We start from the raw sequence: 15,851 nt of genomic DNA, 5'->3' as shown, positions 1-15,851 counted from the left end.
TTTAGTATGTTTTTTAGGTATTTTCCTTGTTTTTAGGTGCATTTAATGCTTTTTAGGTCAAACTTGATTCCTGATATGGTAAGGTATCAATTAGGAGTTATTTCAGAATATATTTTCTTGTCTGTCAAGTTTTGTGGAGTCCTTAAATAGGCTCTGAAGTCTGTAAACGTTTTTCAGATTATTATTGAATAAAATTCAGAAAAGGTGAGGCTTTGCTCTCTTTTGGTTCTTCAAGAACTGTGAACTTATCAAGGATTCTTCCTTGTGGCGTTCAAACTTTATACCTTTGGTTCGTGATTCTTTATAATCATTGGGTCAAGGTGAACTTATACCTTTGGTTCGCGTTTCGATTATAAACGTTGGGTCAGGGTTTCTATCATAAATCTGAATTTTAGCTTTCTTGGGCAAGTATTCCAATATTTTTGTTGGGTCTCAAAGCGTGTCGATTGAGGTTCGCATCACCAACAATTGGTATCAAAGCCAGGTTTTCATATCATGATTGTATAGCATGTAATTGGATTTTAGAATATAAATAAAACTGGAATATCGGTCGAGCATGAGCATTTTGTTTTGCACTGCTTGGATATAGTTGATAGTTGAATTTAATTTCATAACGGTTACTGATGCCATCAATGAATATGAGATATACATTGGTTCGGATTGAGATATACGTTGGTTCGGATACTTGGTTCATGTTATTCCAAGTGGTCATGATTATCTCTCTTTTTATATTCCATGCATTGATAGTATTTGTTTTAGTGATGAATATGTTATATTCCATTGCTTAGATATACTTGAGAATAAAACAATAACTATCAAGTGCGTTGGGATGTATAATAAGACAATTTAATGGTAATTGTCTTGATGGCCCACGGTTGAATTGACCTTTTGCACCACTTGGCATGATATACACCAAGTAATTGTTATGTGCTTTGAAAAGGTTGAATCCGTATATTATATTAAGGATTCTAACTGTAGGGGCATTGGGCCCAGTAATTTACCAAGGATAGCCCAACGAAGTCTTTTGGGCTAGAAACCCAAATCCGAAGACGTCAAAATGATCTTGGAGTATCTGAATGTATCTCATAAAGAAATGCCAAGTAAAGATATGATAAACGAATGACCAAGTTAGGTCCGAGGAGAAGATGTGTCCTCGGATTGTTAAGCCGAGGACATAGGAAGAGAGGTTTAGTGTCCCCGGGCTATGTTATAAAGAATCCTACAACTACGGGAATACACAGTACACGTGGAGGACAATAGAAGGAGCGGTGGAATATCTAAGGTAAAGCTGCTACCACCGCCCATACATTAAAAGCTCTGTAATTGATACGCTGACTGCATAGATAGAAGGATGGGACCCCAGCATGGAGTTTGGAACTTGGTCCCTAACCCCAGCGGGCTTTAGGGAAGAATTGATGGGACAAATATCCGAAATCAGCATTGTAACCATGAGGTGGAAGATGATGAAGAGAAGAAGAAGAAGTATAAATAAAGGGGAAGACATACGAAGAAGGGAGATGCTTTTTCAGTAAGAAAAAGGGCCAATAGTATATGATAATCAATAATTGTATCCAAACTTTAGGAAATACTATTATAAATTATCCTCAGATTGTGTCCGAAGAGGAACTTTCAGTCTTACTCTTGTAAACAGCTCTTTATTTTGTGTCATTGGGCCCAAAGCCCTTTCTTTTCCTTGTCATCTAAACCATCCTTGAAATCTAGATTACAAACCCATCTTCTACAAATTTTATTGTAAAAAAGGCCTTTCAAGCCCATTTCCTTCCAGTCATAGTTTGAGAATTTGAATTGTGTCCTTACACTAACCATCTGTAAGTTATATATATATAATGTAATAATTATATATTACATATAATAATCCGTATATTATATTATATTATATATATATATATATATAATATAATATAGGTTTATAATGTCATATGGGTTTATTATACATTATATATATTTATATATATTAATGCTAAGATTATAAAATTTATTCCTAATGAGATTAGGATTATGTTTTCAAAGTTTCTAGCATTATTATGTTTCTTGATCTTAAAATCCTTTAATTTAAAATATCTAGTGGGAGAGAGATACAAGGGTTGCATCGCACGGCCTCCATTATCGGTTCATAGTAGTGTGGGTAAACACCTCGTCTTGGCGTATATGACATGCGATCCCAAAGGAGGGTGTTTACTTCATAGTACTACAAGATTGAACTTACCCGTTTAAAGTAGTGTGGACAAACACCTCGTCTTGGCGTATATGCCTCACGATCCCAAAGAAGGATGTTTTGTTTCATGGTACTACAAGTTTAAACACTACAAAAGGGAGATGAAATGTGGCTACACATGACTCTAGATAATGGTGTACACTAGACTAAGTGTAATGTTAACCTCCCAAAGGAGCTATGTCATTATTAGTTAGAGGCTAAAGGTGATACGACATATTATTAGTGTTTGATAAGAATTATCATGATAGCACTGATAATGAGAATAGTTCTCAACCAATTAATATGTTTATAATAAACTTGTTACCAAGGAATTATAGACATGGATTGGGTTGTCGTTGCATATATTATTTTATGGTTTTATTAAGGTTCCATATTATATGCTTATATGCTAAATTGATCATGTCCAATTTACTTATTATATTCATGTTTATTATTTTCAGATTTAAATCATGGCATCATTTAGCCCACTTGTTGATATTCTTAATCAAAACAAACTGACTGGATCCAACTATATTGACTGGAAAAGAAATTTGGATATTGTTCTTACAGCTGAAGAGCACAAATATGTGCTTACTCAACCATGTCCTAGCTTTCCTTCATTAGATGCTCCTCTTGAGAAAAAACAATGATATGATCATTGGCAGAAATCTAATGAGATGGCCAAGTGCTATATCCTAACATCTATTTCAAATGTTCTACAACATCAAATGTAGGATGTAGAGCTTGCTTCAGACATAATGCTAAGTCTGGAGGAGATGTTTGGTGAGCAAGGCCGTTTTGCAAGGCAAGAAACTATGAGGCAGATTTATAATACCAAACTGGCTGAAGGTACTTCAGTGAGAGAGCATTGTCTTAGGATGATCTCTAATCTGAATACATTGGAAGTTTTAGGTGCCGATATTGATGGGGAATCCCAAGTGGATATGATACTCCAGTCACTACCAGAATCATTCAAGAAATTCAAACTTAACTATAATATGAACAAAAAGATTTATTCATTGTCTGAATTAATGAATGAGTTGGTAGCGGCGGAAGGCATCCTTGGTACTTCTAGTGTTGCAGCCAATGTTGGTGAAGCTTCTACTTCTCAACCTAAGTCAAAAGGCAAGGGTAAGAAGAAAGACTTCACTAAGTAAGATGGTAAACAAATTGCCTTAAGAGTTACCAACAAAGGAAAGAAAACCAAAGGAAAGTGTTTCCATTATGGTGAGAAAGGACATTGGAAGAGGAATTGTCCAATATTCAAGGTTGCCAAGAATAAGGGTATAAAAAGTTCATTTCTTCTTGAAATATGTTTGGTACAAAATCCCACGGATTCTTGGTGTGTGGATTCAGGTTGTACTAATCATATCTGCAATTCTTTACAGGGGTTCCAGGAGACCAGAAAGTTGAATGAGGGAGAACTATTTCATACTTTGGCTGATGGGAGGAGGATTCCAGTTGTAGCTGTTGGAGTGTTTAATTTATGTTTTAAGTCTAGAGTTTTAATATTGGAAGACTGTTTGTATGTACCTAATGTTCGTAGGAATTTAATAACTACAACTTACTTAGGTAAACATGGATATTGTGCTATCCTGAAAGACAATGTTGTAATAAAGAAGGATAAAATGTTTATTAGTTTTGGCAATATTGTGGATGGTCTTTATATTTTAACTCCTGACAAGCACGAATTATACAATTCTGAATTAGATAGCAACTCTCATGTAAAATCATTAAAGATAAAGTTTTCATCTACTAGTGATGCATATCTATGGCACTTGCATATGGGTCATATTAATTCAAATAGGATTCAAAGACTAATCAAAGATGGACTTTTACAGCCCATAGACTTTGATGGATTTCCAGTTTGCGAATCTTGTTTGGAAGGTAAAATGACCAAACGACCTTTTAATGCAAAAGGTTGAAGAGCCTAAGAGTTGCTTGAATTAGTTCATACAGATGTATGTGGTTCTATGTCAACCGAAGCAAAAGGAGGTTATGAGTATTTCATCACTTTTACGGATGATTACTCAAGATTTGATTATGTGTACCTAATGAGACGGAAGTCCGAAGCTTGTGAAAAGTTCTAAGAGTTTAGGGCTGGAGTTGATCATCAATTGGGTAAACGTATAAAGGCCATTCGATCTGATCGAGGTGGCGAATACCTTTATGGGGATTTCAAGGATTACCTAATTCAAAACGGGATTGTCTCCTAATTGACTGCACTTGGAACTCCTCAATAAAATGGTGTAGCGGAAAGAAGGGATAGGACTCTTTTGGAAACGGTTAGGTCCATGATGAGTTATTCAACTTTACCAATTTCCTTTTGGGGATATGCACTAAAAACTACTATGCATATTTTGAATTTAGTTCCATCAAAATCAATTCCCAACATACCTAAGGAATTGTGGAGTGGGCACAAGCCTAGTATGAAATATCTCCACATTTGGGGATGTCTAGCACATGTGTTGAAAGGGAAGTCTGATAAGTTGGAAACTAAAACAGAAGTATGCATGTTTTTAGGGTATTCAAAGGAAACCAAGGGTTATTTATTCTATAATTATAAGGATAACAAAGTGTTTGTTAGCACCCATGCCAAATTTTTGGAAGATGATTATGTGAATAATTTTAATCCTATAAGTAAAGTTGTATTGGCTAAATTAGATGAACCTATAACTGGACAACCAATGGATGAAACTAGGAATGATGTGGTTGTATTGGATACACCACAAGACATTATTCATGAGATGACTAGTACACAGGTGCCTCGTCGTAGTGGGAGAATTGTTCGGCCTCCTATAAGATTTATAGGTTTGGGAGAAACTTATGAAGCTATCCCAGAAGAGGCTAAATCGGATACCTACACTTATGAAGAGGCAATGAATGATATAGATGCACATCATTGGGTCCAAGCTAAGAAATCTGAATTGGATTCTATGTATTCCAATTATGTATGGGATCTTGTAAAGGAAACTAACAGCATTAAACCTGTTGGTTGCAAATGGGTTTACAAGAGGAAGAGAGGGATAGATGAAAAGGTTGAAACCTTTAAAGCAAGACTAGTGGCGAAAGGGTATACACAAAAAGAAGGTATTGATTATGATGAAACTTTTTCGCCAGTAGCCATGCTTAAGTCTATCAGAATTCTCTTATCCATTATTGCTCATTATGATTATGAGATTTGGTAAATGGATGTCAAGACTGCGTTTCTTAATGGCAATCTTGAAGAAAAAATATACATGTTGCAACCGAAAAGTTTCATAGCAAACAACCAAGAGCATATGGTATGCAAGGTGAAAATGTCCATTTATGGACTTAAACAAGCATCTAGGTCATGAAACATTAGATTTGATCAAGCAATCAAGTCATTTGGATTTGAACAAAATCTTGATGAACCATGTATGTACAAAAGACATCGAGATAAAGTAGTAATGTTCCTAGTGCTTTATGTTGATGATATTTTACTCATTGGAAATGATGTAGGGGTAATGCCATCAGTAAAGGTTTGGTTATCTAGCCAATTTGATATGAAGGACTTGGGTGAGGCTAACTTTATTCTAGGGATCAAGCTTTGGCGAAATCGTAAGAATAAGATGTTAGGTTTATCACAAACTGGGTATATAGATAAGGTTCTAGAACGGTTTAGCATGCAAAACTCCAAGAAACGATTACTTCCTTTCAGACATGGAGTTCCTTTGTCTGATAACCAAAGGCCTAAAACTCAAGAGGAAGAACATACGATGAGACAAGTTTCTTATGCTTCTGCAGTGGGAAGTCTCATGTATGCCATGCTGTGTACTAGACCAGATATCTGTTATTCAGTTGGCATGGTCAGCCTATATCAATCAAATCCAAGACCAAAACATTGGCAAGTTGTAAAGCATATTCTCAAGTGTCTACGAAGAACGAGAGATTATATGCTTGTTTACCATAGTGAGGATTTGATTCCCATTGGTTATACAAATTCAGAAAGTCCACTTCAGGATGTGTTTTCACCTTGGGAGTTGGAGCCATAAGTTGGAGGAATGTTAAGCAATCTTGTATTGCGGACTCCACCATGGAAGCTGAATATATTACTGCTTGTGAGGCGGCAAAGGAAGCTGTTTGGCTCAAGAAATTCCTTTCTGATCTTGGTATTGTCAGAATGGAGCAAGTTCCCATCACATTGTTTTGTGACAATAGTGGAGCGGTGGCATAATCCAATGATCCAAGGAATCACAAGAAAGGAAAGCACATTGAGAGAAAGTACCACATTATTCGAGACTTTGTTGCTCGTGGAGATGTAGTGGTAGCAAAGATTGAAAGTGCAAATAATCTAGCAGATCCCTTTACCAAAGCCTTGCCTCAAAGGACTTTCGAATCACATTTAGAGGGAATGGGAGTTAGATAAGTGCACAATAGTCTTTAGGGCAAGTGGGAGATTGTTAGGATGTGTGCCCTTAAATCCTATTGTATGATGCTATGTATGACATTATGTATGACTTAATGTTGTGTTTAATAGAGTTGTTTTATTATTATCTAAAATAATGGTAACATGAATATTGAGACATTATTATAAGTCACAAGTTCTTTGTAAACTCAGAATTTATAGTTCATAGTCGGTGATGAAATTGGGCATTTCATCTGCGAAGACTATAACGTATCAACTAAGATGATTTATCTTGATCATGGAAGTGGAGACTTCTAGTTGATATGTTGATATGTTTTAAGAGTTAAGCCATATTGAATTGGACCGCTGTGAGATTTATTTTTCTCCTAACGATTGTCAAATGAATAATAAATCTCACGACTTCTATTTGCATGAACTCTTAATCCTAAGAGAATAATGGACCTGATCATGAGGTGTAGGTTGCTTTGATATATAAGGAGTGAGATCTAAAGTAACGGTCAAAACCTCAGTATGTTGGGCAGTCACATTTAGTGTTGATGGAACATATATTCTCAAGATGGAATTCATAATCTCTTAACGGAGATATAAAATATTTTCTTGAGATAAGTTTAATGGGTTTGGTTATTCAGAATGTTAGGCCTAACCACTTTACTAAAGAGTTACTAAAGTATATATTTATGAAATTGGATTTCATAAATATATGATGAATAACTTAAAAGATTGAACTGGGTACTCAAGTATTAAGATGTAGTAATTTTCAAAATGGCAAACTATATTCATGACTTTATATTACTATGAATATTTTATGAAGGGGTTGCATGTATAATTAAGTCTTGGGATATAATTTATTAATAAGGCCTAGAGTGCAATTATATTTATATAGTGGTATTAAATATAATTAATGGTAACTTTGGACTTGTCAAGGGTTGACAGAAAAGCCCAAGACCCATTGGACCTAGTGTCTTATTGGTCCCTGTTGGTCCCACTGCAAGCCACACACTAAAGCCCAATTAGAAAGGCCCAATAGACCGGCCCAATTAGATAATCAATTACTTATAAAGGGAGAAACATATAGAATTTTTTATTAGAAAATAATAAGAAAGAGACATCATTGTGAAATGGTGTGTATGTGTGAATGAAGCCACTTGATTATTCTCCCTTGGAAACTGATTAAGAGACCACACTTCTTGAGCGTAAAGTGGAATTGGAGTGAAGATTTAAAGTGTTCCCAAGTGCTTCTAATCTTTGTTTTGAATATCTCCACACCAAGGTATGCTATCTTGTTCTTAAATTCTGAAATTTGCATAGTGCATGTTATCAATCATGAATAAAATAGATCCATGTTTGTTGCTTCCGCTGTGTGTTTTGTATGAGATACAAACCCAGTTTTTCCAACAAAAACGAGGTAGCTTCCAAGCAAAGGAATGAAGTACCTCTAGTGGAGCAGGAGGTCGTCTCAAGACAAAGGCGCGGGGTGCAAGAGCTAAACCCCATGGCTCGAATGGCAAGAATGATGAAAGATTTGCAATAAGAGATCTGTCTCCTCAAAAAAGGAAGGACCCAAGAAATCAGGGATAACGCCCCCTTATGGTCAACCAAGAGATAGCCCAACCAGAGGGAGGGTCAGCAGTAGGTGGGGGAGCTAATCCTCAGTATCTCACATTGGCAGATGCCAATGCCCTTTTGGAACAAGAAAGGGAAAAGCTCTCAGGGATCCCCTAGCAATTTTCTCGGGATCCCCTATTCCCACCAGAACTCCTTGGCAAGCCTTACCCCAAGGGATACTAACCCCCAAAGTTCCACCCTTTTGATGGAAGGAACGAAAGGGCTGTGGAACACATGAGTAGGTTTATTCACACCATGGGTCCTTACGTAAGAGATAAAGAGCTGTGTCTAAGAGAGTTTGCTAAGTCCCTAGTGGATAGAGCATACACATGGTACACCACCTTGAGACCTGGGTCCATCAAGACCTGGGATGAAATGATGGAGAGGTTTTGTGCAAAGTACTATCCATGTAAAGACAAGGTCACCTTTCAAAGCCTTCAGATGGTAAGGTAGAGGCCTAGAGCTGATCCTGTCTAGTTCATCAAAAGATTTGAAGACGTCTCTTTGGACTGTTATGGAGATCACGAAGAAAAGGAGCTTGTGGAGACTTGCATATCCAACATGCTTTTCGACTATAGGCTTAATCTCGAAAATTTGTGCATAACCCAATTTGCTGACTTACTACAAAGAACCAGGTTGACAGCGTTAACCGTGAAAACCAAGAGAATACTCGTATCCCAGGCTATGACAACTTCAATAGGACAAAAGAGGAAGAGACCTAAAGGAAAAATGATCGAGGAACCACCTGTGATCCCGAGTACAGTAGAAGAATTGAATCATGTCTTGGATAAATGGATTGGAGACAGAGTTGTTAGGCCATTCACCATATCCAAGCCTCCTACTAAGGAAGAAAGAAAGAAAGAATCCCTTGTTTTGTAGGATTCATAATTATGTCAAGCACTCTACTAAGGATTGTTAGACCCTTCGTAGGCTTTTCAACAAAAAGCTTAGGGAAGGAACCCTGGAGCTTACTCAATGGGAACCTGAGCTGCAAAGGAACCCTTTGCCCAATCACAAAGGGAAAGGAGTGGTGGCTATGGTGAGCCACGGGAACTCGGCAGAAGCAAAGGAGTCTGAAGGATCCTTCCATCCAAGCACGTTTAGGACCCTTCAGAAAAGCCCCAAGTTCAAATCATTATTCAATCAGCTAGGGTTTGGGTCAGAAGCAAGAAGGATCGTTATAGAGTCCCTCATGAGTATAGCCGCAGACTTAGGGGTACAATGTTTCACAGGAGAATCCAATGCTAGCTGAGCTTACTTGGAAAAGACTAATGCAATAACCTTCACGGATGAGGGCATGGAAGTTGAACATCCAGACCATCGTAAACCCCTTTATTTAATGGCTACCATAAATGGTGTCCAAATTAGAAGAGCACTGGTGGACACAGGGGCATCACTCAACCTCATAGCTCTAAGTACACTAGAAGCTATGGGCTTGACTGGCAAGAGGATCCTGGGGGCTCTTATGGAGATAACAGGATTTGGAGAAGCGGCAAAATCAACTGAGGGGTATGTACAGCTAGCCTTAAAGGTAGGCCCAATAGTATCCCTTACTAGATTCCATGTGATTAACTCAGAAGTTTCTTACCATGTTCTGTTGGGACGCCCCTAGCTCCATAAGCATCGCCTCATCCCCTCCACATACCATTAATGTGTTAAAGGGAGATTGAATGGGAGGCCCATATGAATCCTTGCCAATCCAAACCCTTTCAGCCAAGGGAAAGTGAACTTTGTAGAAACAATGTTTTATGACGAGTTGGAACCAGATGATGAGAGTCCTACACTGGAAACTCTAGGGGCACCTATCTCAGAAGAAGAAGAATGAAGGGGTACCCATGACCTAAGGAACCTCCTGGACAAAAAAAGGCAAAAGAAGGAGACCAGCTCCTTAGGATCCCGAGAATGCGTAGTAGTACGAGAGCTCGGAGGGAGGCTAATATATCATTTATGAAGGTACGTAGGGCCCGAATGTGTTGTACAGGAGGGTCCCAGACTGCCAAAATGTATGATGGCTAAAGAAGAAATCCTGGAGGACCCAAAAAAGGAAGCACAAATCCAGCCCAAAGAAGAATTGGAAGAAATAAACTTAGAGGCTGGTCTAGGATCCTTGAAGCCTGTTTTTATTAGCAGTCAGTTAACAACGCAAGAAAAAGAACAATTAGTAGCATTACTTAGGAGGTACGTAGACGTATTTTCATGGACATACGATGAGATGCTTGGCTTGGATCCAGGACTAGTAGTCCATTCTCTCAATGTAAACCTGGGAGTCAAGCCAGTAGTTCAACCAGCCAGGGTCTTTCACACTGACACAGAGGCTCAAATAACTCAGGAAGTCAAAAAGCTACTAGAGGCTGGGTTCATCAAGCCAATCCAGCATACCAAATGGCTCCCCAACATAGTACCCGTGAAGAAAAAGAATGGCTAAATCCGATATTGTGTGGATTTTCGCAATTTGAACAAGGCATGTCCAAAATATGAGTTCCCCCTGCCTAACATTGACCTCCTTGTAGATTTAGCTGCAGGAAGCTCCATGTTTTCGTTTATGGATGGATATAGTGGGTATAACCAAATTCGGATGGCTGCCAAAGATGCAAAGATAACAGCATTTAGGACGCCAATTGGAAATTTTTATTACACTATGATGCCCTTTGGCCTTAAAAATGTAGGTGCCACGTACCAGCGAACCATGACAGCCATCTTTCATGACATGATGCATAGGGAAATGGAAGATTATGTAGATGACATTGTGGTAAAGTCAAAGACCAAAACAAGACACTTCCAGGACACTGAAGGATACAGAAACCTAGTACCCTAAGATAGAAAGAGAATGTCTAGTAGTCATTTACGCATCCCAAAGATTGAAGTAGCACTTCTCAACACATTAGATCCACCTAGTGACCAAGTCTCACCCTATAAAAGCATTTCTCCATTAGGCTTTCCTAACAGGAAGATTAGCACGATGGCTAGTCTTGCTCTCTTAATATGGCATCAGTTTGAGGACCCCCAAGGCTGTCAAAAGCCAAGCCGTACCAGATCTGCTGGCTCAGTTCCTAGGGGAAGAATGATAGGCCAAGAATGTATTGACCCCTTGTGATAAATTAATTAATTGATTAGCCAAGTTAATTAATTAATCCAATTAACATGAAAAACTTGTGGTAGCACAAACAAATCACCAAATAACTAAATGCAGCAAAAATTAGATTTGACACAGTGATGTGTTTATGAATGGGGAAAACCTCCAAGGCAAAAACCCCCATCGGGTGATTTTAAGGTCACTACTCCCGAGAATTCACTATTCTCATAACAAGTGGTTACAAGTAAAGGAATCTTAGTACCTTATACCAACCTACAGTTTAACCCTTACCCCAATACCCAATTGGACTTTTTCCTGTAATGACAATCTCTCCTTTTCAATAAATGAGCGTGTTGGGGACATATTTTTATGTAATTGGCATATCCTTTGACAAAATGCACTTTAATTGTATTTGGGTAAATCTAAGTAGGTTCAAGATGATCATTACAAGTGGTTAAATTGAAGACATGAAGATTACTCAAGAATTGCTCAAGAACAGTACAAACTGCAGGTCTCGATACCTCCTCGACAGAAGCTCGATCTGTCGAGATTCATTAAAGCTCGACAGATGTCTCGATCGATCGAGCTTACGGGTTTCAGATTATAGCCAGCAACATTTTTACTCTAAAAGGCTATTTGTTTATGGGTTTGTATAATTCTTATTGGACTAGGAAAGCCCAAGGTTTGTGTAAACCTATTTGGAATAGGAGAGCCCATTAAAGCTCCTATTTAAAGGAGGTGAAAAAAGAAAAACCTAACCCTAGAGAGCTTCATAAGGTTTTCTTTTTGCAACCCTAGTCTCCTCCTACAAAAGAAAGAGTTCTTGCTGTGTTTCTTGTACGCCTTTGGGTTTTGTAACCAAGCAAAGTCTCTTGCACCAATATTGAAGATCTTATTGGTGTTTCTATGTGAAGCTGCTGCAAATAAACTACAACAATCAAAGGGTTGCTGTGAAGTTAGTCACGTACTGGGATTCGTGCAAAGGAGTAAGCCGCGTACTGGGATCCGCGCATCAAATTGGTTAGTCACGTACTTGGGAGCCACGCATTGAAAGGAGAAATTGTCACTACAAAACAAGTCCAATTGGGTATTGGGGTAAGGGTTCAACTGTAGGTTGGTAAGGTTCTTGGGATTCCTTTACTTGTAACCACTTGTTGTGATAATAGTGGAATTTCGGGAGTGGTGACTTTAAATTCACCCGGTGGGGTTTTTGCCTTGTAGGTTTTCCCCATTTGTAAACAAATCACCGTGTCATTTATTTTTCACTGCATACTTAGTTTAATTGGTGATTTGTTTGTGCTACCACGCTTTGCATGTTAATTTGATTAATTAATAACTTGGCTAATTAATCGACTTAATTCATCACAAGGGGTCAATACGTTTTTGGCCTATCAAGTGGTATCAGAGCAGGCACACTCTGATTAGGTTTTAATCTTTATGTGTGATCCATTGACCCCTGTTTGTCATGGATAGAGGTCAGTCTCTTATCATACCTCCATTATTTGATGGTACTAACTATGCATACTGGAAAGTATGCATGAGAGCTTTCTTGCAGTCTCTAGATGAGAAGGTGTGGCAAGCTGTGGAGATAGGCTGGACCAAGCCTAAACAAGCGTCGGCCGATTGGGATGAAGCTAAGATCAAGGCGGCAAACTTCAACAGCAGAGCATTAAATGCCTTATTCAGTGCGGTCACTAATGAGGAGTTTAAGAAGATATCCTTCACTGAAATTGCTAAGGAAGCATGGACCATCCTCCAGACAACCTATGAGGGAACAAAGGCAGTCAAAGATTCGAAGCTACAAAGGCTCACTACAAGCTTCGAAGAAATTAAGATGGAGGAGGATGAGTCATTTGATGAGTTCTATGCCAAACTCAAGGACATAGTGAACTCAGCCTTCAATCTTGGGGAAACCATTCCTGAACCCAAGATTGTGAGGAAAGTGCTCAGATCTCTACCCGAGAGATTCCATGCCAAGATCACGGCGATAAAGGAATCAAAGGATATTGACAAGATTCCTCTGACTGAGCTGGTTGGTAATCTATAAACCTATGAGCTAGGATTGGCAAGAATTGGCAAGTCGGGAAAAGGCAAGAGCATGGCACTAAAGGCCAAGAGTAGTGAGACAGACGAGTCATCAGATGATGAAGACTCTAAGATGAAGTCCTACATCACCAAGCAATTCAAGAAATTCATGAAAAATGCCAATGGAAAAGGCTTCGACAAGGACCGTAGGCAATCTAGTTCTTCTCAGTTCAAGAGCCAAGATAAAGGGAAGAAGGATGCAAAGGATGGCGGTCAGTACACTGTTCCAGTAGGACCCAAGTTCTTCGGATGTCAAGGTTTCGGTCACATGAAGCAGGAGTGTCCCACATATCTCAAGAGTATTGGGAAGAGCAAGGCACTAGCTGCTACTTTGAGCGACACTAAGCCTGAGGATGATTCCGACAATGAAGATGACAGAATTTTGAATGCCTTCACTGCCACTGTCGATCCTACTGAAGGGATTGTTGAAGATGTGGATGAAGAAGAGGAATTGGTGGAATTTAAGTTTGAAAAGATGGATGATCAAGATGATATCCATACAGCCTATGAGAAACTATACAAGCTTTTTGAGAAGCATGAGAAGCTCTATAGGCTAGCCACCAAGAAGCTCAGTGATTTGGAACTTAAGCGTGAGGAACTTTCCATAAAGTTTGATGAAGCTAATTAAACTATTGGGGCACTGAGATTCGAGAACAATTTCTTGGCACTAAGAGTGTTAAGGTGAGCATCCATGCACTGAAGCTGCACCATAATTACCTCTAGAGCCACACCATCCGTAGAAGATGGAGGTGCAGATGTGGAGGGAGCTGAAAAAGCTGGAGGGATTGCTGTCTCAGTTCGTGGCCGCTTCGGTCGAAGCTAGGCCTCACTCCGTCTAATAGTAGCCGCATCGATGGCACACATGACAGGAAAATGATCCGATACAAGAAAGGAGACAGAAAAATGGCCAAGGATACTCGTGATAGCTGAAGGAAAGATAAGCTTATCACTGGTCGTCGTATCCCTATATACATCTATAAGGGAGAGGATGAAGTGAGAAGGGAAGTCTATAGTAAGATGCTCTAGAAGGGATAGCAAAAATTGAGCACGAGGCTCTATGATAAAGTTATAGTGAGACAAAGGATGGAGAACGAATGTCATCACCATGTTAAGAAACCTCGGACCTTTAGCAAAGGCCGAGCAACAGGTGTTCTTATGATCACCCCGAAAAGAAGGAGTCTTACAAAACAAAGACATGAGCTCGTCTTTGGACACAGTCCCAATACGATCACAAACGAGGTAGTTAGGATGCACTACCCTCGGGATGTGGAGCACCTCGGATACAATATCCGGAGTTACCACTATGCGCGTACCTCAAATGCAAGTGACAAAAAAAGGTACTGAAGAATCAAATCCGTGCATGTTGGAGTAAAACTCCTGAATGATCACCGAAGGACAAGTGACCGAGATGTCATACAGTGACTCCCATCCCCTACTGTGGATGATAGTGGGAAGGTCAGTATCAGAAAAATCTGATAAGATGACTTGGCATTCCGAATGAATGCCTTGTCAAGAAAAGTTCTCTGAGAAGTCCTTACGGGCTTTCTCATCATGGAACTGAAGATGATAAGGAGTAAAATCAGAGGAAGATGCCCCGGAATGAAGAGGATTTCGGGATGGAGTGGATTTATGCTTAGGTGCCATGATGCAGACTGAGAGAAAGAGAGAGAAAGAGGGACAAGCAGAAAAGCACCAAACAATTTAATATCAATATGATAGAAAATGCAAGGTACGTATGCATGAAAAATTCATGAGCATGTGACATGCAACAATAAAAGCATCATGGGCTCAGCCCAATCCAAATCTACCAGCACACAAGCTTGCAACAAAGTAAACACACATCTAAAATGCATGAATCATTGTTAAAATGCAAATTTGATGCAATGCATGATCATTTAGGATCATTTACACAAAACCCATCCCAAAATTTTGCAAAAACCTCTTTAATTTTGAAAAACCACAAATATTTCAACAAACCCCAAAAGTTAGGTCACAAAAGATGAAATGCATGATAAATGAATGAATAAGAGACATACTAGAGGAAGCAAATGCTCTAAAGACCGAAGAAGACTTGGGGAAGAGGTTTGGAGTAATAGAGAAGAGTTTGGGAAGGTGAGAAGACAAAAAGGATCGGGAGAGATCGAAAAAAATGAAGTACAAATCGCGCTGACCCTTTATATAGAAAACCATAATTCTCAACAGATCGAGTTGTATCGAGAGGTGTTGAGATTAAAAGTTTGACAGATACATCTATTAAGAAGCTATCCAGAGGTGTCCACAGCAAAAGAGGCTTGATGGATTGAGCATCTATCAAGGAGTTAGAAACTTTCTCGATGGATTGAGAAGCTGTAGAAAAGCTATTGAGACAAATTCTCAAAAACTTCGATGGTTCGAAATTGTGATAGCAGCTATCAAAAAAGAAAGCTTAAGAGGCTCAATAGATAGCCTAGTTTTTGAGAGGTATCGAGAAGCTGTCGAGAGGT

This window comes from Castanea sativa, chromosome 8 (assembly GCF_040712315.1).
Source record: "Castanea sativa cultivar Marrone di Chiusa Pesio chromosome 8, ASM4071231v1".
NCBI classification, from domain to species: Eukaryota; Viridiplantae; Streptophyta; class Magnoliopsida; order Fagales; family Fagaceae; genus Castanea; species Castanea sativa.
This window is presented reverse-complemented; position numbering follows the sequence as displayed.